General features: G+C 38.8%; 1 protein-coding gene and 1 long non-coding RNA gene across 7 annotated transcripts in view; one reads left to right on the forward strand and one right to left on the reverse strand.

Moving 5' to 3' along the window:
- Positions 1–623, forward strand: part of LOC135031726 (uncharacterized) — a 64,531-nt gene extending 63,908 nt beyond the window's left edge. For both annotated transcript variants that reach the window (XR_010227382.1, XR_010227376.1), the window contains exon 3: positions 358–623. This is a non-coding gene — a long non-coding RNA (uncharacterized LOC135031726). The remainder of the gene's footprint in view (positions 1–357) is intronic.
- BRIP1 (BRCA1 interacting helicase 1) overlaps positions 1–25,143 on the reverse strand; it is a 660,079-nt gene that overhangs the window by 180,591 nt on the left and 454,345 nt on the right. The gene's annotated exons all lie outside the window — the stretch shown is intronic.

Raw genomic sequence — 25,143 nt, forward strand, 5'->3', positions numbered from 1 at the left:
TCCGGGCACATTTTCTAAACTGAGTCTGGTAGGAGGGGCATAGAGGGAGGAGCCAGCCCACACTCACTCTTAAAGTGCCAATGGCTTCTGGTGGACCAGTCTATACCCCATGGTACTAAATGGAACCCCAGTATCCTCTAGGACGTAAGAGAAAGCATATATTGAGAATAGTGAGGGTCAGTGGCAGAACTAATTCTATTTTCGGGTGGGGCTGGGGAGGTAGCTATGTGTGTGCAAGCTGGAGATAAGGGGAGTCAGGTAATGCAGGGCCACTATCTCATAATGTGTTGAGCATTTTTATTATTAATTTTATCTATAAGGCGTCACAAAGTATAGCATGTTCTATTTGCCTTTCAGTTCTGGAAAGTACCGGCATCACTGCTAAGGGGACCGCTGAAGCTGAATTATGTCACAGAGGGGGGCATCATGAGGTCACCAAGAGATAACATGGGGGTGAGGTGAAAGTAACACAAGGGCAAGACTACATGCATGCTTTAGTCCAGATTGTAATGTGGGCCATACATCTAAGGCCTAATTCCGTTTGCAGATGGGATCCAACGATGACCACCGATGCCCCTGGGAATCCGTAAAATACTGCACAATTAAAATATCCAACTTGCTGATTCCAATAATTTTTTTGGGTCTGAACTGGTGAATGGAGAATTTCCAGCATAGTAGATTTCCCCGATCCCCCAACCCAGTCATCTGCAGAATGGGAAATTGTTGTGATACCTGTCTGATTTATGGGCCCCTTTAGTTTCTAGAGTCTGAACTGCACAAGGTGTCTAAGTTAAATGTGAAGACTTAGGGCCTAATTCAGATCTGATTGCAGCAGCAAATTTGTTAGCTAATGGGCAAAACCATATGCACTGCAGGTAGGGCAGATGTAACATGTGCAGAGTGAGTCAGATTTTGGTGGGTTATATTGTTTCTGTGCAGGGTAAATACTGGCTGCTTTATTTTTACACTGCAATTTACATTTCAGTTTGAACACACCCCACCCAAATCTAATTCTCTCTGCACATGTTATATCTGCCCCTCCTGCAGTGCACATTGTTTTGCCCATTAGCTAACACATTTGCTGCTGCGATCAGGTCTGAATTAGGCCCTTAGTTTGCACAAATACACCTATATTTACGCCAAGGCACATATGTTTGAGCATAAATATGGTCACATTTGCAGACGTTCACACAGTTAGATGGAGGAGGTTGGGTGACATGAAGGCGTTCTTACTACAGCACAGAAGTAACTACTTGTCCAGAGCAGTCCAGAAATGAGATTTAATTTATTAAAGAGCAAGATTATTTTATGTGATAAAAAAGGCACATGAAGAGGGTAAATAACCATTTGCAGTCTGCAATAGGATTTGACAGAGCTGGGGTCTGGTTTTATACTTTTTTTTTTTTAGTATCATATTTTAAGTTCAGAAAATGAAACAAAAAATCACTACATTATATGAGGAACATACATTACAATTTTAACATAAGATAGCAAAATAATGGGAACAATGGCCCTCATTCCGAGTTGTTCACTCGCTAGCTGCTTTTAGCAGCATTGCAAACGCTAGGCCGCCGCCCTCTGGGAGTGTATTTTAGCTTAGAGGAATACCGAACGATAGATTAGCAGAACTGCTACTAAATAATTCCCTGCAGTTTCTGAGTAGCTCCAGACCTACTCCTAGACTGCGATCACCTCAGTCCGTTCAGTTCCTGGTTTGACGTCACAAACACGCCCTGCGTTCGGCCAGCCACTCCCCCGTTTCTCCAGCCACTCCTGCGTTTTTACCTGGCACGCCTGCGTTTTTTAGCACACTCCCTGAAAACGGCCAGTTTCCGCCCAGAAACACCCACTTCCTGTCAATCATACTACGATCACTTGAGCGATGAAAAAAACGTCGCTCGAGCTTGTGTAAATCTACAGTTTTGTGCGAAAGTACTTAGCGCATGCGCACTGCTTACCATGCGCATGCTTGCCATTTTTTCACTTGATCGCTGCACTGCGAAAATCGGCAGCGAGCAAACAACGCGGAATGACCACCAATGTGTCATAAATAATGCAGATTTGGAATGCCAAACAAAGTACTGAATAACTGTGCATACACACTTGCATATACTCTGAAATTAAGCAGAAGAAAGGAGAGATTGGAATAAAAGCAGCATAACATCCACCACATAATTCTCAACTGGGACTTGACAGTCTGGGCTTGTTTCCATGTTAATAGGAAGATTTCAGGAATGGGGTCTCTACCTGCTATAGCAACAATAAGCCCAGTGACAGACACTGCCATTCTTAAAATGAAATTCCCGACCTGTCCTGTTGTAACAAACAATATTGGTATTTCTGGAGTTACAAAATGTCCGTAAAAATCCTTCCTTAAAATATCAAAACACACAATTTTCAGATAAACCTTAAAGTGCATACACACTGGGCTATTTTCCCTGTGCCAGCGATGTCCATGGGGAAGTGAAGAACTTTCCACAGTAGGAGACTGTGGAAAGTGCTTCACTCAGCTGTACAAACAGCCCGATGAACGGCGGCGGCTAGGGATGATGCGGGAGCGCGCATCAGCGCTCACTGCTCATCGCCCGGCCATAAACGCTGGCCGAGTTTGAGCTCAAAGTAGTTCAAAACGCCAAAAGTGTGCTACTTTGAGCTCAAAATCGCCCAGTGTGTATGGGCCTTTATTGTCCAACATGTAGTCAAAATGGAAACTTAAATGTTTATTTCTTTATTCTTGCTTGACTTGTCGTAGTCCAAATCAAACCCCCCTGTGAAACCACTTTGATGGATAAAGCAGGAAGGAATTAAAAAAACAAAAACCTTTTTTTCTATCAAAACGTTTATTTCAAGGTTGACAAAGTCCGAAAAAACAAACACATGACAAGCAAATACAAACAACTTAGCCACAGGAACTAAATGCCAAATGGCATGTACAGCGAAATGTAAAACTGCTCATGAACAAAAAGGATGTAAACTAGAGTTTTGCCAAAGTGTTGGGGGACAATGGAGCAAAGGGGAAGGAAAAGGAGGGATACGTTCAGGAAAGATTCACAACATTATTGAAGCTTTATGCAATGAGGGAGGGAGGGTTAGGCATTAGGGCGGTTAGTGTTAGGCACTGGGGGGGCGTTAGCCATAGCTAACATCCCCTGAAGGGTTAGCTATAGCTGCCACCCCTGAAGGGTTAGGGTAAGGGAAGAATACAGTGTCGGGATGCTGTTGTCAGTCATACCTAACATGGCAGCAAAGACAGATTTATTAGCATTAATTCATATAAAGACACCATATTAAGCAACACTCTACAGAATATATTAATGGAGTTTACATACTAAATTCACTACCCCACTGACATGTTGGTTGGAGGCAAACACACTGAAGCCACAGCATTTTATTTTACTTTAAGACTGTCAGCCTCTCATTTACTTATGATATCTACAGATCAAATCTATAAACCAGGAGAGTACGTTTATCACAGTAAAATTTGGAAACCAAGAAATCCAAGGTGCTTGTACTAAGGGCTAGATAATATAGATAATAAGTATGATCACCTCTGTGAACTGTAGAAACTGAGTAGTAATATATTTATCATTATGCTGCAATAGAACATACAGTGATAAGAGGATTCAGCTGGAACATGTACAGCTGTTACACTTCTTAAAACACCATTGATGGCTACAACTGGCGAGAGCCACTGTCGGTGAGAACTTTTAACAAATAGGAATAAAGATAGGGCATTAAAAGCTTTCCTAAACCGATATCTTAAATCAATTTATATTTCATGGGACACATTCAACAGCCTTGATAGCAGATATACAGGTTGAGTATCCCATATCCAAATATCCGAAATACGGAATATTCCGAAATACGGGCTTTTTTGAGTGAGAGTGAGATAGTGAAACTTTTGTTTTTTGATGGCACAATGTACACAAACTTTGTTTAATACACACAGTTATTAAAAATATTGTATTAAATGACCTTCAGACTGTGTATATAAGGTGTATATGAAACATAAATAAATTGTGTGAATGTAGACACACTTTGTTTAATGCACAAAGTTATAAAAAATATTGGCTAAAATGACCTTCAGGCTGTGTGTATAGGGTGTATATTAAACATAAATGCATCCTGTGCTTAGACTTAGGTCCCATCACCATGATATCTCATTATGGTATGCAATTATTCCAAAATACGGAAAAATCCTATATCCAAAATACCTCTGGTCCCAAGCATTTTGGATAAGGGATACTCAACCTGTATTAGAATTTGCTTACAAGTAGCAAAACAGATGATGACAGCCTGAAAGGTGAGAAATGTAGATGCTGAACAGCGTCATAATACTAAAATAAAGAAACATTTTATATATTAGTTATAGGGCATTTTCATGTTTCATGTGCATTCTAAACAAAATACACAAGCACAATGAATCTGATTGGTCAGGAGAAGTTCCATGAATGAATCACAAGTTGTACAGCTAAAGTCTATTGTTTTTGGACATTTTTAGTCTAGATGATTTATTGTCATACATCACTATTCATTGTTTTGTTGCAGGTTTTTGTACTCGCTGTAAGTCAGCAGGAACACTAGCTGACAGCACGAGCAGTCACGGTTTATTGCTTGCATACGTACTCAGTCAAAAGAGCAAAATACTTCATTTCGACTGTGTGATAAATCTCCTCTCATGCAACTGCAGCCTTAAGTGGTGGGAAAAAATGCTGAAGCAAAACTCATTAAAAGTAATCAAAGAAGAATTCAGACCATGTGTTAAAATAAAGTGTACCAGTTACACTATGTGCTTTCTTAACAACAAACAGCTCCACATGGAAGTGAGCAGTGTTAATGGATTTTTGTCTTAATTTCCCCCACAAGCTGCAAATATGCTTGAAGGTATCAAAATGTAATAATCAACTTTTTATAGTGCCAGATACTACAGTTATGCGCTTCCATAACCCATCTCCATAAGGCAGAGGTTATGGAAACAGGAGTTTAATCTGGACGATCAAAATATTATATTGTTATACTAAGAGGAAAAAGGTGCAAGCGCTCAATTCAAAGCACATTTGAAATCAAGGATATGATTTATTGAAAGATTGTTGCGATTAAATAAACATTTTAATAATTATTTCTTTTTAATGGACTATTATCACTCTTAAAAGTGAATTTACTGATGAACATTTGGATCTATTATTTTTGTGTGTTTTAACACCTGCCTAGTTTATGTGTCTGTAAATTTTTAACGCTCCCCTTCCATTTCTGTCGCATGATTCATTGTGAAGTGGTCCATCACAGAATCCACAAGTCCATAAAAATAAAACTGCACTATTACTTTTGTCCCATATGAGATGGAACAGGCAATGGACTTCAGGCCTGTTCTCAAAGGAGTACATGTAAACATATGTATTGGTACTGCAACAGAAAATTGTTTTTTTTTACATTGAGTGAATAAGACTATGCCAATATTATTACCATTGGTGGTAAGAAGTGTTTGGGAGAGCAAGATAATGCGGGTGGGTCACTGGGGAAGGGGCGAAGCCAACATGAAAGTATTCAATAAGCACTGTGTTATTTGGCTCCCCCCTCTCCTGACTGACCTGGAAATCGATGCATTTCGCCGCTAGGGGCCAAATAATATGGTGCCTGATGCCGTCCCCATACTGAACAGGATCTATTTAACGGACAAAAGATGTTGCCTTCTGAACTGGTCAGACGGAGATTTGTTTACAGATTAACTGAAGAAGCAGCATTCTAACAATGCGGTCTTGTTTCTCAAATTATATAACAATGTAGACACTTGAATTGGGAGTTTAGTTACTGGTCAAACAGTGTAGCACTTCTTACTGGTTTATTGGGATATGTTGTATATGTTTACTGGTGTCTATTCAGTAATACAGTGGCGCTGGAAAGTTTGTGAACCCTTCAAAATGTTCTATATTTCTGCTGAAATTTGGCCTAAAACTACCTCAGATTTCCACAAAAGTAGATAAAGAGAACCAAATCAAACAAATGGGACATGCTTATTTTTTGATTGAGGAAAATGATCCAATATCATATATCTGTGAGTGGAAAAATTATGTGAACCTTTATTCTTAACAGCTATTTTGAAGGAGAAATAAGAGTCAGGTACTTTCAATCTATGGGATGACAATCAGGTGCGAGTGGACAACTTGTCTTTTAAAAAAAAACAGGGATTTATCACAGTCTGATGTTCACAACCCATGTTTGTGAAAGTGTATCATGCCACAAACAAAGGAGATTTCTGAGGACCTCAGAAGACCTCAGAAGACTTCTTGATAATTAGACTGGAAAAGGTCACAAAACCATCTCTAAAGAGTTTGGGCTCCAGCATAAATACCTCACACCATCTGTGAAACACAGTGGTGGTGGCGGTATCATAGTTTGGGCCTGTTTTGCTGCATCAGGCCCAGGATGACTTGCCTGTATTGATGAGACAATGAATTCTGAATTATACCAGAATATTATAAAGGAAAATGAAGGACATCTGTACATGAGCTGCATCTCAAGAGAACGTGGGTCATGCAGAAAGCCAATGACCCAAAGCACACAAGTCATTCGACCAAGAATGGTTAAAGAAGAATACATTTTTGGAATGACCAAGTTAAACTCCTGACTTTACTCCAATCAAAATGATGTGGAAGGACCTGAAGCAAGCAGTTCATAAGATAAAAACCACCAACACAACTGAGATAGAAGCTGTTTTGTACAGCAGAATGGGGGAATTTACAGGAACTGGAGGCTTTTGCCAAGAAGAATGGGCAGCTTTACCATCTGAGAAAATAAAGAGCCTCATCCACAACTACCACAAAAGAATTCAAGCTGTTAGTGATGTTAAAGGGGGCAATACACAGTATTAAGAACTGGGGTATGTAAACTTTTGATCAGGGTCATTTGGGTAGTTTCTGTTGTCATTATGATTTAAAAAGAGTAAACACAGTTGTTTGACAATAAATGGCAGCACCCAACCACTAACCATGAGTGAAAGAAAAGTTTGTGAGTTATCATTCATATTCTCTGACAAATGGCCAAAAAAAAATAATCACAAATTCTGCTAGGGTAAGTAAACTTAAGAGCACAACTGTATATACACATATATATATATACACATATATATATATAGCAATATTCAGTACTTTACTCATAGCATATACATGTCTTAACAGTCCTCATGCTTCTTCAAGATCCACCCCAAAGAGGGTGGATTTTTTTTTTTAGAAGGTCGCGTGCATTTGCCCTCATGACACTTGTGAGTCTATTGGAGACCAAGACAACATCATCACTCATATCATATCACACCGTGCCTACAACACATATTTATAAACATACATATAAGCCTATGTTATTGTGTCTTGACTTTTTTTAATGCAAATTAATGGCTAGGGCAAATAATATGAAAAAAGCACAGTTGTAGGGCTGTAACTAGGGTGGTGTGAAGTGTGTCACTGCACACAGCACTGCAGAGTAGCTATTGGCGGCACTTGTTAATTATCTGTTTTAATTACTTTCACTTGTAGCTTCCCTCCTACTTGAAGACCAGCATCTCCTGATTGCCCCTGTCTTTCCCAACCCATTCCATCGCTAATACCTATACAACAGTCATAAACTTAATTTGAGAGTTTTGTTATTCAGTCACATTGTCCTTTATAACATTGCAAGATGCGGACATACCTGAGATTCAAACCCATTGCCTGTGGCATTGCAGTCAGATACTATCCATGAGATATCTGACCCTACATAGAAAGCTAGATAATTCTAAATATTTGAAGTTCACCTTGAACTTCATGAAAAAATGATCAGCATTGCAGCTAAGCAGATCTATGTAGTATGTGGCTGCAAGAGATTGGATGTGTAGCTGCACACTACATAGATCTGCTCAATTACAATGATGAATAATGTTTACAAAGTACAAGTAGCTTCACATAGTTAGAAATCTCAAAGTGTTTATGCAGGATCAAATAGCTCCATGAGTAGGGTGTTTAACTTGAATGCAACAGATTATGGGTTTGAATCCCAAGTATGGCAATATACTGAAATGTGTTATTTAATAAAGGATATTGTAACTGAATAACAAAGAGTTCTGAAGCTAAGTGCATGGATGTAGTATAAAGAGGATTTGTGTCCAAATCCATTTTCTTGCAGCGTTCTATAAATGTGTGTGTATAATACTGTATGTATACACACACATACATATATAATTTGGTATGGGATATCATAGCATGAGCTTTCTCTGGGATCAGTTTTGTCACGGGCAATTCTGTTTCTGGCACAGGGAACCAAAAAGTCTAGCTACAGCTCTGCACCATTGTTATACTAATGCCACTGAAACATGATATAACTCTGAACTACAGTACTTAACACAGAGGTTCCCAAACGCGGTCCTCAAGGCAACCCAACAGTCCAGGTTTTAGGTATATCCATGGCTCAGCAGACGGATAAATCAAATTGACTAAGGTGCTAATTAAGTCACCTGTGGTCAAGCATGGATAACATTTAAAACCAGGACCGTTGGGGTGCCTTGAGGACCGCGTTTGGGAACCTCTGACTTAACATCTAAAAATATATCATCTAAATAGGTTTGATAAGTTCTCATACAGCTGTAAAACAATCAAAACGATCACTATATTATATACAAATCACATCCACCTAATGAACATTTACAACAGTTATACCCCTTTTCCACTAGCTCTTTTAAACACGGGTAAATGCGCGGGGGCGCGCATTTATCCGTGTTTTTCCCTAGTGGAAACAGGTCCCCCGGCAAATTCCCGGATCAAGTGATCCGGGAATACTACCCTGGTAGCTAGCCGGGTTGAACACGTGTTCAACCCGGCTAGCTGTCTAGTGTGAACGGGAGCCGTGTCGAGGCGACAAGGCTCCCATTCACAGTGCATAGGGAGGGCGGCGCTGGGAGATCAGCGCTGGGAGATCATGTGATCTCCCAGCGCCGCCCCTGCCGCCTTACTAGCGCGTTACCAACCCGGCAATTGCCGGGTTGGTGAGCGCTGTCTGCAGGGGGCTGTAGCACGGGTCGCAGCCGTGTCAGACGACACGGCTGCGATCCATGCTACGCTAGTGGAAAAGGGGTATTAGTTTATTCTTTTACTCAATAATTTATTCAATATGATTTTCATAACTCTAGGAGTTAAATTCTTACCAAAAATACACTCCTGGTCATAAATGATCCAATAAAGCGATAAGTGATTTATTTTACATTTGGAACATTCACATTTTTTGGTCGGAAGGTGAACTTGGCAGTGAGTAGTTATCTATCCTGGGTAAACTGCACACAAATGGATTATAAAACTACAGCAGGGACAATATTCTTATACACGCACTATTCGCTTTTATTCATGAAATCAATATAACAAGTTTGTTTTACTGTGGTCTAAGTATTTTTAAAAATAAATAAATCAAAACAATAAAAAAGTATGTCCATGCCATGTCACCTTTGTATTAAAAAAATAAAAGGAAGGGGGTGCTGGTGCTTAGAATTTCAGGATCACCAGTACTTTAAACCTATCAGTGTCATAATTGCCTGTATGTGGAATAAAGTGTTGTTTGTGTATGCACTGTCTGTATATTTATTTTTTATTCTGGAAGGTGTGTTCACTTTATTTCATGATGGACATTTTTTAGTTCATTAAATTGCATTTAAAAACAAAAACCTGATAAAGTAAAATGTTTAGATATGAACTATGAAGGAAAAATACAATGTTCAATATTAACCTGACAATAAAATGCAGCTCTACTATATGGTAGTCTTTCCAGACAGCTGAAGCTTTTCCCAGAGAGGGAGGTACATCCTAGCTGAACTCTACGTTTCACTACAAACAAAGCTGCCCAGCATTTCTGCAGTAATTTCTAAAATAATCACATTTGCATACCTTGCATCATAGCATGATTTGTCCACGTGAAAACGTGCACCCTTCATCTGGATTTGTTAGTAACTGTAAAGAGCCCCATACACTAGAACGATAATGCCCGATTTCATCCGATTTCGGGCATTTTGGAGGTGTTTCTGATCCGATGCGCGTTCCCATGAGCATCGGATCGGATCCCCTGGATTGAATGTGCTGCACTAACAATCATGTTCGACCCGCAGGCATGGCTGGGATCGCATACGATACATCGTATGCAAAAGGACCGCATACGATGTACCGTATGCGATCCTGCCGCCCGGGAAGCTTCTGGGCAGTTCAAGGGAAATCGCCTCCGTCTTCAGCCTCAGACATATCGTTGTAGTGTATGGGGCCCTTAAGCAACACCATACAAATACATCTCAAGGCGGAAACATTTCTCTCTGAGTGTTGCCGCTATTTAACGCCCACCTGGGCAACCCACAAAGTTTCTGGAAGATTTTTCTGCTTGGCTCCCTCACCTTTTATCCTCTGACATCTCCACCATCATTATGGGCGATTTCAATATCTCTATTGACAGTCCTCAATCTCTCCATGGCTCCAAACTACTCTAATCTCCTCTCTTGGCCTCTCCCAATGGACTGCTTGTATTCCCCAGACTATGCTCTGTATCTGAACTCACTAACACTCGTTTCCTCTCTCAGATCACAACCTTATCACCTGCATGCTATCCTCCATTACTTCAAACTCAATGTCCCTGAAGTCTACCAAGCCTCCTCTAACCCGCAGAAATATTAATGCTATTAATTTTCAACAACTATCTAGCTCTCTGCTCTCACCAATTTCTACATTCACCTCTCCTGAGACTGCTGTATCACACCTTAACCAAACTCTAGAAACAGCACTTGATGAAGTGACTCCGGCTACCCATTACACTCCACTTAGACTTAGATGTCAACTGTGGCACTCTAAATACACAAGACACCTGCAAAACTCTCACATAAAGTAGAACACCAGTGGCGTAAATCTCGTAGTTCAAGTGATTTTCTCACATATAAGACCGTGTATCACTCTAATCGTAGTGCTCTGGACACTGCCAAACAAACATTTTTTCAATCTCTCATATCTGCTCAAGCCTCTAACCCCAAGCGACTTTTTAATACATTTAAATCACTTCTTGTCCCTACCTCACCCAACCCACCAGTCGCTATCAATGCGCAAGATCTTACGTCCTATTTCAATGACAAGATCTTACGTCCTATTTCAAGGACAAGATTGATAAGATCCGAAATGAAATGGTATGCTCTGCCACAGCCAGTGACCTGCTCAATTCCCTTCCTAAACCCTCTAACACATTCTCTTCATTTGATCCCACAAATAAAAATGAAGTATCTGCATTCTTTTCATCTACTACCTCTCCTCTTGATTCTATACCTTCACAAATTAGTAAAGCTCTGTCTGCTGTGCTCATCCCAACCTTACCTAACATCAGGAATCTCTCTTTTGTCTACTGGTCTCTTTCTTTCTCTGTACAAGCATGCAGTGATTACTCCCATTCTGAAAAACAAAATTCTGGCCCAAACTCTCTCTCAAACTACGTCCCATCTCTCAGCTCCCATCCCCCCCCCCCCCCCCCCCAAGCTACTTGAGAAACTTGCCTACACTCGCCTCACACACTTTCTTAACTCAAACAGCTTACTGGACCCACTTCAGTCAGGATTTCGTGCCCAACACTCCACAGAGAAGTAGTGAAAGATCTGGTCACTGCTAAATCTAAAGGCCATTACTCACTACTTATTCTCCTTGATCTCTCTGCTGCTTTTGACACTGTTGACCACTATCTTCTCATACAAACACACTACAATCCCCAGGGATTCAGGACACAGCCCTTTCTTGGTTCTCATCCTACTTATCTAATCGCTCCTTCAGTGTTCGTTTCTCTGATTCCACCTCCTCTTCGCTACCTCTCTCAGTTGGAGTACTGCAAGGCTCAGTCTTAGGTCCTCTGCTTTTCTCTATCTATACTACATCTCTTGGCAAACTAATCAGCTCTTTCGGAATTCAGTAACATCTGTATGCAAATGATACTCAAATCTACCTATACTTCCCAGATTGGTCACCATCTGTATTGGGCTGTGTCACTGAATGCCTTTCTGCCACTTCATCTTGGAGGACATCTCGCCACCTCAAACTTAATATTTCCAAAACAGAATTAATTATATTTTCACCAGCCAATAGTAGTTCCCAACCTGATATCTCTACCACTGTTGATAACTCAGCAATCATCCCTACCCCACAAGCTGATTGCCTAGGTGTCATTCTTGACTCTGAACGGTCCTTTGCTCCCCAAATTCAATCTGTCTCAAAATCATGTTCCATACATCTAAGAAACATATCCAAAATACGAACATACCTTACACAAGACACTGCTAAAACTCTGATCCATGCTTTCATTATCTCCCTCATTGATTATGTAATAGTCTTCTGACTGGTCTTCCCAAACATAGGCTCTCACCACTAGAATCCATGTTGAATGCAGCTGCGAGGCTAATCTTTCTTGCTAGACGTTCATCACCTGCAGATCTGCTCTGTCAGTCCCTCTATTGCTAACCGGTATTCTACCGTATTAAATATAAAATACTTTTACTTACATACAAGGCTATTAACCAAACTCTACCATCATACATCTCCTCACTCATCTCAAGATATCTTCCTAACTGGCATCTTCGCTCCGCACAAGAGCTGCATCGCTCATCCACACGTATTACTTGTTCCCACTCAAAATTACAGGACTTTATCCGGACTTCACCCACTCTGTGGAATGCCCTCCCACGCACAATAAGACTCACATCTAGTCTCCAAACCTTTCAACGTTCCCTGAAAACTCACCTCTTCAGACAGGCCATATAACGTTCAATGATTCCCTATCTAATTACATCCTCTCTGTACAGTACACCTAACCTCAAATATGTTGTCTTTCTTTACTCTCTCACCCTCCTGACACTCTGCCAACATTGCTGGGTGATCATATCATACAACCCATTAAGAACCTAGCAATCTGGTGGACCATTATGAAATAGGTAGCATATATCCTTGTGTATCAATGCCTATTTCTCTATAGATTGTAAGCTTGCGAGCAGGGCCTTCCTACCTCCTATGTCTGTCTGTTTTTACCCAGTTTTGTTCTATTACTATTGTTCTAATTGTAATGCGCAACGGAATATGCTGCGCTATAAAAGAAACTTAAATAAACAATAAACATGATCCATTGCAAACTATCATACTGAAAAATGGTTGCGCCACCTTAGATTTAGCATTTTTCCAACACCTTGGCTGCAAAAAGGTTTTGTAAATGGGTACTGAGAATTATGATGAGACAATTACTTAATCCTAAAGGCGGAATCCAAATAGCCACGGTCATTTACAGCAGCTAATATATTCACCTGGGGGCTATCCAATTAGCCTCGATACCCAGCACTTATTGGGGAGTATGCTTTGTGTGTCTGAAAACCTTCAGAGGCGCGATAACACATGGTTCCAGAAACTTATCCCAGATTCCATGTGTTACTAGCCAAAAACAGGACATTTTTTGGATGATAAAAATGGGTTAGAATTGGATAGGCCAAGAATAAAAAATAATAATAATAATAATAATAATAATAATAAAAAATAAAAAAATCGGGCTTGAATCATGATAATAGCCTATGTTTATCAGCCGAAAAATTAGTGCATTTAATTTGATACCCAACTAAGGCTGGTGTAACAAATGCATTTTTGAGGGCTGTAATATTTCAACAATTCAGTTGCTTACATGAGACAGAGAGACAACATTTTTTATTGAAAACCGTGTCTCACTAAAGATGACCACATATAGGGCCTGATTCAGAATTGGAAACAAGATCCATAATGGTATCTGATCCAGTATGAATTTCTCTGGATGTCAGATAAGAATCCATCAAGGCTGCACCTTTTTTACCTTTTGGTAACCTCAATCCTATTTGATCCTTAGTTCTTTGTAAGGATATTCTTATGTATATCCCAAGCATATTTACATTTCTATACTGTCTTAGCCTATACCACCTCTGATGGGAGGCTACTCCACCTATCCACTACCCTTTCTCTAAAGTCATTTTTTCTTAAGTTTCCTTGCTAAAAGTATGAATACCCATTCGCTCTCTGTCACTATATATATATATATATATATATATATATATATACACATATATATATATATATATATATACACACACACACACACACACACATACATACACATATACATACTGTGAAGCCAGCGGATATATAGAGATAGCTACTGAGAACAAAAAAACAACAACTGTATATGTGATAATAAAGTATCATCAGTGCATCATACACGTTGCAATCCAGAGACAAAACGCCTAACTGCTCTTCCACAATGAATGGAATTGAGAATGATGGATAACGACATGGAGGCGGGTTACATCTCGCAGCACAATGACACCAGCGGCCACGAAGGAGTGACAAAGCCAGGCTCTAAATCGCAGGCATTGTATTTAGCCACCTGTTGAAACAGAGAGTTACAGCGTGCAAGGTCTCACATGGCTACAGGGAACACCTGACTTTCACTATTCATCAGGAGACAGAAGTTATGCTTCTGTGCCATAACACTCGTAACACAGGTTTTATAGGACAAAAATCCTAGGGCTGTCAGCAAGCTGGGGGATTTCTCTGCAAAGAGATATATGAGGGTGCATAAAAAAATAAAGATGGAAAATCAGGAATTGAGAAATGAGACATAATGGTCCCCAGGGCCCATGTTCCTAACATGATCTTATGCTCTTATTCTTATGCAGCTGGCTGGCTGAATGCATTAAGCTTGTGCTTCCTATGGAAGAGAACAATCCCTCCCATCGGGGTAATGAAGAAAAAGTAATGCAGAAACTCAACACCATAATATCATTTTACCACTTTGTTTATTAGTATATTTGGAGACCTCTCTGGGTAAGAGTCCCTGAAGACGATGTACTATTTGTGTGAACTCAATTGTTTAGCTGACCACAACTAATGAATGTATGTACCTACTGTATTTGTATAGATGTAGATTTCATTTTTATTTGCCACCACTTGATGTAGTGTATTACAACTGACAAATTTATGTACAGTTGAGGCAATAATGCTAACTGATATAATTTGTTATGGCCTATAAATATTTTCTAGCACTATATGAATATAAAGTAAACCGCTATACACATACTGTATAAGGGGAATTTAAAAACACTCTGGGTAAGAAATCTTTCACAATAACCTCCCAACAGTCACCAACGCAAAGTTAGGACAAAACAGGCTTATCAGTCCGTCTGATACGTCCAAACATTTCACACAAAATGGGTCCAAATCTGTTCAAACCAGCAAAACCACACACTTACCCTGTAAACCCCTCCACTTTCCGGGTCATCTAGTTATTATGCAATAACACTACTCAGCTCCCACACACCCCATGACATGGCAACAAAATGGCACTAATAGTATCATGCAGTATCACATGCCACATTATACCTGAAGGACAAGCACACTTATTTTGAAGTTATTTATAGAAACAGTATTACTATATGCAGGCCATTTTGCCAATTGATTTTATGCTAAATGTTTTCTGCACAGTATTTATATATGACCATTTTTACAAATGTCCCTCAGCTCCTGATTGCATCAACTGAGGAACAATATCAAACACTTTTTTCACTTTACACATTGAACAATCAGTGAGGGTAAAAGGTTAAATAATCTGTCCATATAACTGCTTCCATTCTAATGTGAATCAAATACAGATGGAAACGACTGTCACAAAGGCATTCGGCTCCCTGGCTCATTCATGTGCACCAGTTAGAGATCAGTGATTTCCATACCAAACTATGGGGCAGATATATTAAGCCTGGAGAAGTGATAAAGCAGTGATAAGTGCAAGGTGATAATGCACTAGCCAATCAGCTCCTAATTGTTAATTTTCATATTGGAGTTGATTGGTTGGTGAGTTATCACCTTGCACTTATCAATGCTTTATCACTTCTCCATGCTTAATACCTCTGCCCCATTGTCATATAAAAGTTATGCCTATTTTATAGGTTGCACTTGTGCAAATGACTTTCAAACTATAGCATTAAGTAGAGGATGGCAAACATTGCACAAAATGAGGTAAGCTTGCAGAAGGTAAGCTTGTGATGGCTGTGATGTGTGTCCCCTCTCTGTGCTAGCTTTTAAACATGTACCCCAATGCGTGGTGCACTGTAGTTTATGAATGGAGGTCAGTTTCCTTTAAACATTTATCAAACAGCAAAGCAATAAATCAGAAAATGCATACACCCATGCTTGAAAAAGGCAGGAGCCTAGAGTTAAAAACCAAAAATTTGGCTTTATTGTATGGCTATAGCAAGGGCAAAGTAAATGTCCACAAAAATAAAAAAGAAATATTTTTTATTTTTATATAGATATATATAGATATATATATATATACACATACATACACACACACAAATGTTGAGCTATTTACTTACAAAGCATCTTCTACTGTTCTGCTTATAAACATGTCTGCAGTATGGAATGTTTACATACTATCTGGATATTGTCATTGCGATGTCTAAGTCTTCTGAAAACAAGTATTTCACTTGGGAGGAGAACAAGTCAGAATAAGGCCTAGTGGGGAAACCCTGCACTTGCTCAATGTCTATAGCTTTTACACACTTCCAGATGTGCAGCCCATTAATAATGCACTAACTGAAAACCTCTTTTTGAAACTTAAGAATGTGCAAATTGCATTAAAACCTCTTTGCCCTCATTAATGGCATTGTTACAATCCCAGTCCTCTGGAAAATGTTTTTTGGCATTTGTTAAACTTTTTAATATTGCCACTTACTTTAACTGCCATGCTTTCAAAACCTAATGTTCTTAATAAGCCAGGAAAGCAGCATGCCATCTTAGTGATCACAAAGAAACAATTCCTAAAGAATAAAAGACTCCTGAAACCTTCACGTATCTAGTTTTTTTTTTCTGTTTGCAGATTTTGGGTACAGTAAAGAGTAACAAAAATAAAACTACAGTTGAGTTAAGGATGTAACTCTGAGAAACTGTGATCACTTATATTCCTTGTAATGAAATTACATTTACAGATTACAAAGTTTGCAGCATAAAGCAACACCAATCTCATCAGCAAACCTGTCAACTGTTTTTCTAACAAGTCAAAAACATGAACTTTGTCAGGAGCATCGAAATCCCTACTCTGTGCTTTTAATGTATGCAGAAGCCCTACTAGCCATGATTACATGTTGGCAGAAACCGAAAATGTACATAATTATTATTATTATCCTTTATTTATATGGCGCCACAAGGGTTCCGCAGCGCCTAATTACAGAGTACATAAATAATCAAACAGGAAAACAGCAACTTACAGTTGATGACAGTATAGGACAAGTACAGGGTAAATAAACATAGCTACATCAGCAGATGACACTGGAATAAGTATCAGGTGGCAGAAGACTGCTGGATGTGGTGCAGTTGAAGATTATAATGAATGCAAAACGTGTTTACAGAGCACACCTAAAAAGTGTAGTGCTTAATAAAACCTGGAAACATTGCAATTTTCGGTTGTTGTTACTCCTAGATGGATATTAAGCAAACTGTGGGCTAAGCTCGACCGGAATACATACGATTTGCCGGGATATCGACAGCCGGCATCCCATCCGCCAGAATGCCCACAGCAGGGTGAGTGCGAATAGTCCTTGTGGCGAGCGCAGCGAGCCTGCATGGGATCTATTCCCACTCTATGGGTGTTGTGGACACCCACAAGTGGGAATAGCCCTGTTGCGCCAGTATTCCGGCTGTCGGTAATCATACTATTGTAAACGTATTGGACTGTACACATTACAGGACTGAAGCAGAATTATCTATTAGTTTAATTTAAATAAACAGCATACTACAGGAAGGATATTAGTGTTATGCCCCCTACACACTCGGTGATCCGCCGCCGAGCTGCCTGATGGCGGATAAGGCCGACGGGCGACCCGGCAGTGACGGGGGGAGTTAAGTTTCATCACTCCCCCGTCACCCGGCTCCATAGCAGTGCATGCTAATATGGACGAGATTGTCCATATTGGCTTGCATGCATAAGCGACTCAGCACCAACAATGAATGAGCGCGGGGCTGCGCATCGTTCATCGTTGGTGCCTACACACAGAACAATACGAACGAGTTCTCGTTCATTAATGAACGAGAACGTTCATATCGTTCAGTGTTATCGTCTAATGTGTAGGGCCCATTAGATTTGAATATGTATCATCCACTTGTAGATGCAAGGACAGATTTCATCATGTCATTCTTTTTTATAAAATGCAATATATAAAAGCAAAACTCCAATAAACCGTTCTTGTGCAGATATCATATTGTACCCGATTTTTATCTCAACCACCTTAAACATAACACCGATTTCACATAGGATTTATTATTGAATAGTTCAGCATAAAAAATATATTCTGCCATATAATGAATTTTAAGAATGTGACTAAGTTTTACTCCCTAGAGGGCTATATGGTTTTTTAATAATGTTGCTATAAAGTTCTCTGTTATTCTGTCAGCACAGAACAGACCACTCATAACCAGAGCATTTTAATACTAGGTTTGGTCCTGCAATAACACACACACCTACTGTAGATGAATTAGAGGAAATGATAATTACCTCTAACAGCAAATCACAATTCTCAATTGTTGGCAGCTATGCAAGCTCCTGTAAACAGTTATAGGAGGTTATGCATTAAAGAGAAATAACATCTTACCATATGGTGTTAGATTTTCTCAGTACTGTTACACATTGCTGCTGTTAAATGGTTTTACTACTGTATTATTATTTGTCCATATTCTTCAACATTTTAAGGTGATAGCCAAAAGCTGTCATGTTAACCCATTATTTATTATTTGTAGATAAAAAGCTCTATGACTGTCGGGATACTGGACATAGATACACCTGCAAATGTTGTAGAATTTGTCAGTCTTAACTAAAAATGTGATTCAGTGGCAGAAATTTTACAGATGTGACTCGGTAGCGCAGAGCTTTTTTTTTGCATTTTTTAACCACAAAATTGCGTCTTAGATGTAAAGTAATGTAATAGGACGCACAGACAGCTTCTGCTGATTAAAATGATATGCAGCATGCCTATATTCTGTGTGTAATGCAGCTCTATCTGCATCCGAAATGCCACGTTACAGTGTTTTCCATGAAAACATTGCAGCATAGCATTTTGTATGCAACTAGTCGCAGTCACACACATAATATAGGGATGCTGCATGTCATTTTAATCAGCAGAAGCTGTCCGTGCTGCCCGCGCGTCCTACATTACTTAAGACAACTTTTTGCGGTAAAAAATGCAAAGAGACACTGCAGAGTCACACGGCAGTCACGCGTTATGTGTAACACTACTTGTAGCGCACGAAGCAAAGATGTAAGGGGACACATCTTTATGACTGTCAACTTGAAGAGATCCGGCTAAAGACTCAGTTGTACTTATCCGCTGTACAATCAGTTCTCTCTAATTGTAAAAGCACAAAGAATATGGTTAATAGTGGCTAATGGTCCTCAAACTGGGTGCTGTGGCACACTGGGGTGCCTCGGCACTTGGTGTGCAGGATCAACTCAAATTATTTATGGTCAATGTAATAGGCAAAACCAGTGCTAGCGGCTTTCAATTATAAATTGTGGACAAATAGAAGCAAATCTTGGGTGGGATGTAATGAAGTTCAAGTTCGGCGGCCGTAAGGGGCAATGATTTACAAGGCTAAACCATGCCTTGTAAGTGATTGCCCCTTTAAAAAAAAGTCTGAGTTTGGCCGGCATCCGGCATGGCTGCCAAACTTGCACTTCATTACGTCTCGGACCCTGTCTCTCACCATACTGAACATATGGATAACATTTAATTTATTTTAGCAATTTCTCCATAAAAAACTTTTTGCCTAGGGGTGTCGTGAAAAAATTTCTGATACTTTAGGGTGCTGCGATACAAACAAGTTTGTGAACCACTGCATTATGCTAATGCATTGATAAATGAGTCAAAAGTGTGCATAGTTCACATGCATTTCACCCATTTTCCCAACATGTACTGTAAACAAGCCTTTAATCAACTGCCACTGAAAGCAACATGTCGAAAGGGACAAACTTTATTTTCTTTTTCACAAGCATTATTAGTGTTCACACTAGGCTGATTTAACCGAGAGTCGAGCCCTGGACGATTTTAAAACGGCAAAATGCACACTGCACTCCTGGTAGCACCCCGCTGGAACAGCCTTGCCTGCCCTCTTCTGTCCCCACCCGTGGGCTGCAGTGTCACACAGGTGGGAAAAATTGCAGTGTAGCAATCCCCACCAGTAAATAGATGCCATGCGCATCTATTCACAGTGAAGGGAGAGCTTGGGGGCAGGTCAGCATGTCCGCAAGTGCTGGGCAAGCCCCTAAGAGTGACGTTGACACGGCCAGTCACACCTCCTTTTCAGCGCACATTCTAGCAGGAAGACTATTATTATTATTATTATTATTATTAATAATAAATTATTTTAATAAACATATTTGTAAAGGATAGCATAGATCATATTGATTGCATTGGTAAAAGCCTATACCGTAAATATTCTAATGGAACAGAATGCATAACTGTGTATGTGCACCACAAAAGTCGCCTTGCCCTGTTAATAAAAACTGCTACCTGGACTTTGCATACGAAAAAAATATACACAAGCCATTATAACGGAATAGTCTTTATTTTTATCAAAACAAAACGGCCATTATAACGGAATAGTCTTTATTTTTATCAAAACAAAACGGACATCAGAAAAGACAATCAGTTTTAGTCTTTACTAACATACAGTTCAGTAACCAAGAAACAAAACCATAAATGTTCCAGAGACATAAGTAACTCATTTGACCTGATATATGCTGCTGTAAAATTGCCTATCTGTGTAGTGCAGAGTTAGCAAAATAAGAAATCTATGGGGTGCCATAAACTGGTGAACTGAAAACATTCAAACCAAATGGTTTTCCATCTGGGTTGCTAAGGATTTTGCCTTGGATTACTGTCCAGAATGCAAGGGACATAGGTTTTATTATATATGTATTTTAATTATTACACTAGAACATAACTTTAAATTCAGGAAATCTGTGTAAATTCAATAAAATAAAACAAGGAAAGAAAAACTATCAAAGATAATACTTATTTAAAACGAAGCTCAAAAAAGTAAACAAAAAACATAAATATTTTATAAAACACATTATGGGAAATGAGTGCACCATTATGATTGCATTTTATGCTTAGGTGTTTCTCTTTTTCATGAACAGATAATTACATAATTAAAACGATTATAGAACTCCTATTTCTCCTCCTCAAAAACAGCACATCATGCTATAGTATGAAGTAGGGATACCAGTCCCAAAAATAATTTACAAATCCCGGGATTTCAGTATTAGTGGGATTAATTTTGGGATTGGGATTATGAAAGAAACAAATAAAATGGTAAAACAGCTGAAATGTCTACACTGGAAATCAGAAGTTCACTGACTAGACCGAAGATGTAATAGAAATTGCAATATTCTAAAAAGAAAAAGAAAAAAGTTGGAGTCTTTTTAATTTTCTGAAAGTACGACCTAAGAAACAGCAGGGCATCCAGGGTATGGCTGCTAATTCATTAGGACTTTATCCCCTATATGACTGGTAGCAGAGAAAGCACGTTCAGGTTCTACGCGGAGTACAGTTAAGCTCATAATCATGTCTTCAGATGCAATATAACCTGCTGATTCAGTTGTTCCTGTGTCAGACTCATCACGATCATCTATATTAAGCAGTTACAGGATGATGATCATCATCATCCTTGACATCACCCAAACAAGAGGACAGATGAGCCATTGTTATTGATGAAGAGGGTTTTGTAGATTGTGAATTTCCATTAGCGCCTTTCTGTAGAGAACGCCACATACTGTAATGTAAAAGCTGTACACTACTGGTGTTTACCAGCTACAAGTTTTCTAACCATTTGTCACTATTGGCAATATCATTTTACTGATGTCAAAAGTGAAACCAAACAGATATCTCACACATTTCTTATTTATAAGTGACATGCAAAGTTGGGCATTTTTGTACTGTTGTACTGTTTGTACTGTTGCCATTTTGCCTGTTTTACACTAACACACATTTCAATTAGACTGTAACCACATTCCAGAAGCAGTTTAAGTCTTATTGTTTATATCTATATTCTATTTGCTGCTATTAAGCACCAGACAACAGTGCATCAAGGGGGGTTATTCAGTACGCTTTGCAAATTCTGCTAAAACCAGAATTTGCAATCTGTTTTTTTCGCAAGCTGGGGGCCACCCATCGCAGGGAAAGGCTGTTCAGTATGCTAAATGATGGCCACCAGCTGTGACCGCAACTTACATTGTGGTCGCAACAATTGTGGACGACCCCCTGCAGCCGCAGCTAGGCTTCATCTGTGACTGTATGTGTGACTTCACCTGTGACTGTATGTGTGATCTACGAATTACTGCGTGGTTAAATTTGCAACCTACGATGCAAAATGTGAAGAAAAGCACAATATTCTACTACTGTAGTCTCAAAGTGCCTTAGTTGCACTGGGTGTTTTGTGCCTTACGGCGTACAGACACACAGTGTATGAGGACACATCTGTACAGTACATGAAATTACAAAAAAAGATAACTCTTCATGACCAAATATATATGTATTTGTGTCGGCTTCACTAGGAATAACTTTCAAACTCTAATGAATCCCCACCACAAAAAAAAAACATGGCATTTTTGATAGCATGGTGTGTTAAGTACATTTTATCTTTTGAGTGCTAAATAAAGAAATATGGTATAAACAATTATCTTAAATCCTACACAGTGTTACATTTATTTAATTAGCATAAAAGTGGAAAATGTATTTAAAAAAAATGTTATCACCTAGTTCTTTTAAGTATTGAAAATGATCTAATCATTACTGGACAAGTATCTTTAGGGGACCATACCTATGTTAGTATTATTTAATTAATTAATTTAATATTGCTGGCAATGCGTGGACAGCTCAGCACATCTGGTTTGTAGGTTCTCTCAACAATTAACTAACCCCAATAACTGTAGCATACCAATACTATAAATCAACTAAGGTGTTTCATGAGCCTATTTGCACTACCTTAAAGCCATATTTTAGGACTGATGTCTTTTATTGATGTGATCCATAATGTATACTTTTATGGAGCCAGGAAAAATGTGAATCCTTTGGTAGCCAGTTAGCCATCTGGCTCCAGGGGTTTGTTAAAGTCTGCACTTAATGTAATTTAGAATATTGGAAGGAAGACAACAGAATGTATTCTTTGCATATGGTACAAGATGGCACACCTCTCTTTCCTGTCTTCGAAATAAAGAAAAAATGCATAGCAACGCAAGTACAAAAGAGGTAGAAGGAACATTTTAAAAGTAATTGAACTTGTTTCTGTACTTTATAGAACTACAACTACATTTAATTGGCAGTGCTTCAATATGGAATACAAATTACAGTATAAGAGAAACTAGCTGAACTGGAATATGCACAGAATAAACATTATTGGTAGTATTCATATGCTCAATGTATGAAACACTCCATTTGTTTCGGCTCAAGAATGCTTTGTAGTAGAAGATGAAAAATAAAACGCACAGAAGTATAAGAAGAAAAAAGTTTTTTAAAAAAAGCACACACACATACATTACAACATCCACAGTAATATTATGTTTAGCTATTGTCATAGGCAAGAACATTTCCTGGCAAACAAAAACAGCCAACACCTCTCAAAGACTAACAAATATATGTGAAGTTTACAGTTCAATATAAAATGTTCAGTTAATAAACATTGTTTATTATTTAGGGCCAACATACTCTGGATTATAAACGTAAACCTTTAACTATTATAAACACAAGTACTTTGTAAATGGTAATGTATATGAGAAAAATGTTATTACCCTGCAGCTTTAACCAGCTGTTAAAACATATTGTGTAAAAAGTGCAGAGGCAAAGCTTTACAAATCAATGTTGAATGATCTGTTACAAGATTATTAACCTGAAATAGGTGGTATATGGTAGAAGATAGACTACAATTTGAAAGAATTTTTTGAGCAAATAAAATTGTGCAAAACTGTCCCGATTACTACAACTTAGCTGAAAATCACTAGTGATGGGAGGTAAATGTAATTTACTTATATCCTGCACAAATATGATGATGCTCCCTGAGATACTGCACTGCCTGATTTGTTTCAAGTACAAATGATCATCACTACAAACACTACACCACTAAACATGACAAGGTGCTATGCCAATTCTTCGCAACTAGAAACAGTTCCTACTTTATACACTAGCTGACTGCTTTTTGTTAATTTGTGAAATTAGTCAATCAATCTACAGAAATATATTAAAGTAGACGTATAAAAAAAGATCAGAAGATTTAGCTTATAATAAAAACAAACAAGTGTACTTGTATACATATAACTTTCATCATGTTTCTCATCTTAGGTTCTTTGCTACATATGGTGCTATTGTGAGACAGGTTTGCAACACAAACCAATTACTTATTTAAGGACATCAGTGAAGCTTATTCTGAAAAATGGTAACACTACAAGCCAGCCAGCAAACAAAGGTCAGTGAGACAGCAGGAGGGGGCATTGCTTAAACAAATAAGCATTAGCATTTCCCTTCATAGCAGCATGTTCAGCTTTGATATGACACATACCGAATGAATCATCTGTACTGCAGGCGCCAACCAAGATATATCTTAATGCAGACAGGTCGGCGACATGAACCCTAATGGTCTTTATCTTTTTCTAGTTTAAAAGCATCTTACATTTCTGTGTAATCTTTTCCCCTTTTTGACATTAATTTTTTTAAAGATGGGTTTCTATCTGGACGTGCTACTGAATTTATTCAGGCCATTGATACAGGACATACATTCAGTTTAAGGTATACAATTTGCTTCTTTTGTATAGCATGAGGTTTATGAATAATGACATTTTCATAACCAGATGACATGGAAAGATATCATACATGTAACAAGGTGCTATATAATTGGCTTGTAATGACCATTCCTCTAGTATGAGGACAGTGTTAACCCTTTGTCAGACGAAGCTTCGCAGTGAGAAAGGGCTGCATGTGACGCCATAAGTGGTGAACACAAATTACAGACAAGGTTAAATTATGTGCTGTTAGGTTCACAAGTTCAGCTTGATAGCACACAAAGTATGTATATTTGA

This window comes from Pseudophryne corroboree, chromosome 2, assembly GCF_028390025.1.
Source record: "Pseudophryne corroboree isolate aPseCor3 chromosome 2, aPseCor3.hap2, whole genome shotgun sequence".
Lineage (NCBI taxonomy): Eukaryota > Metazoa > Chordata > Amphibia > Anura > Myobatrachidae > Pseudophryne > Pseudophryne corroboree.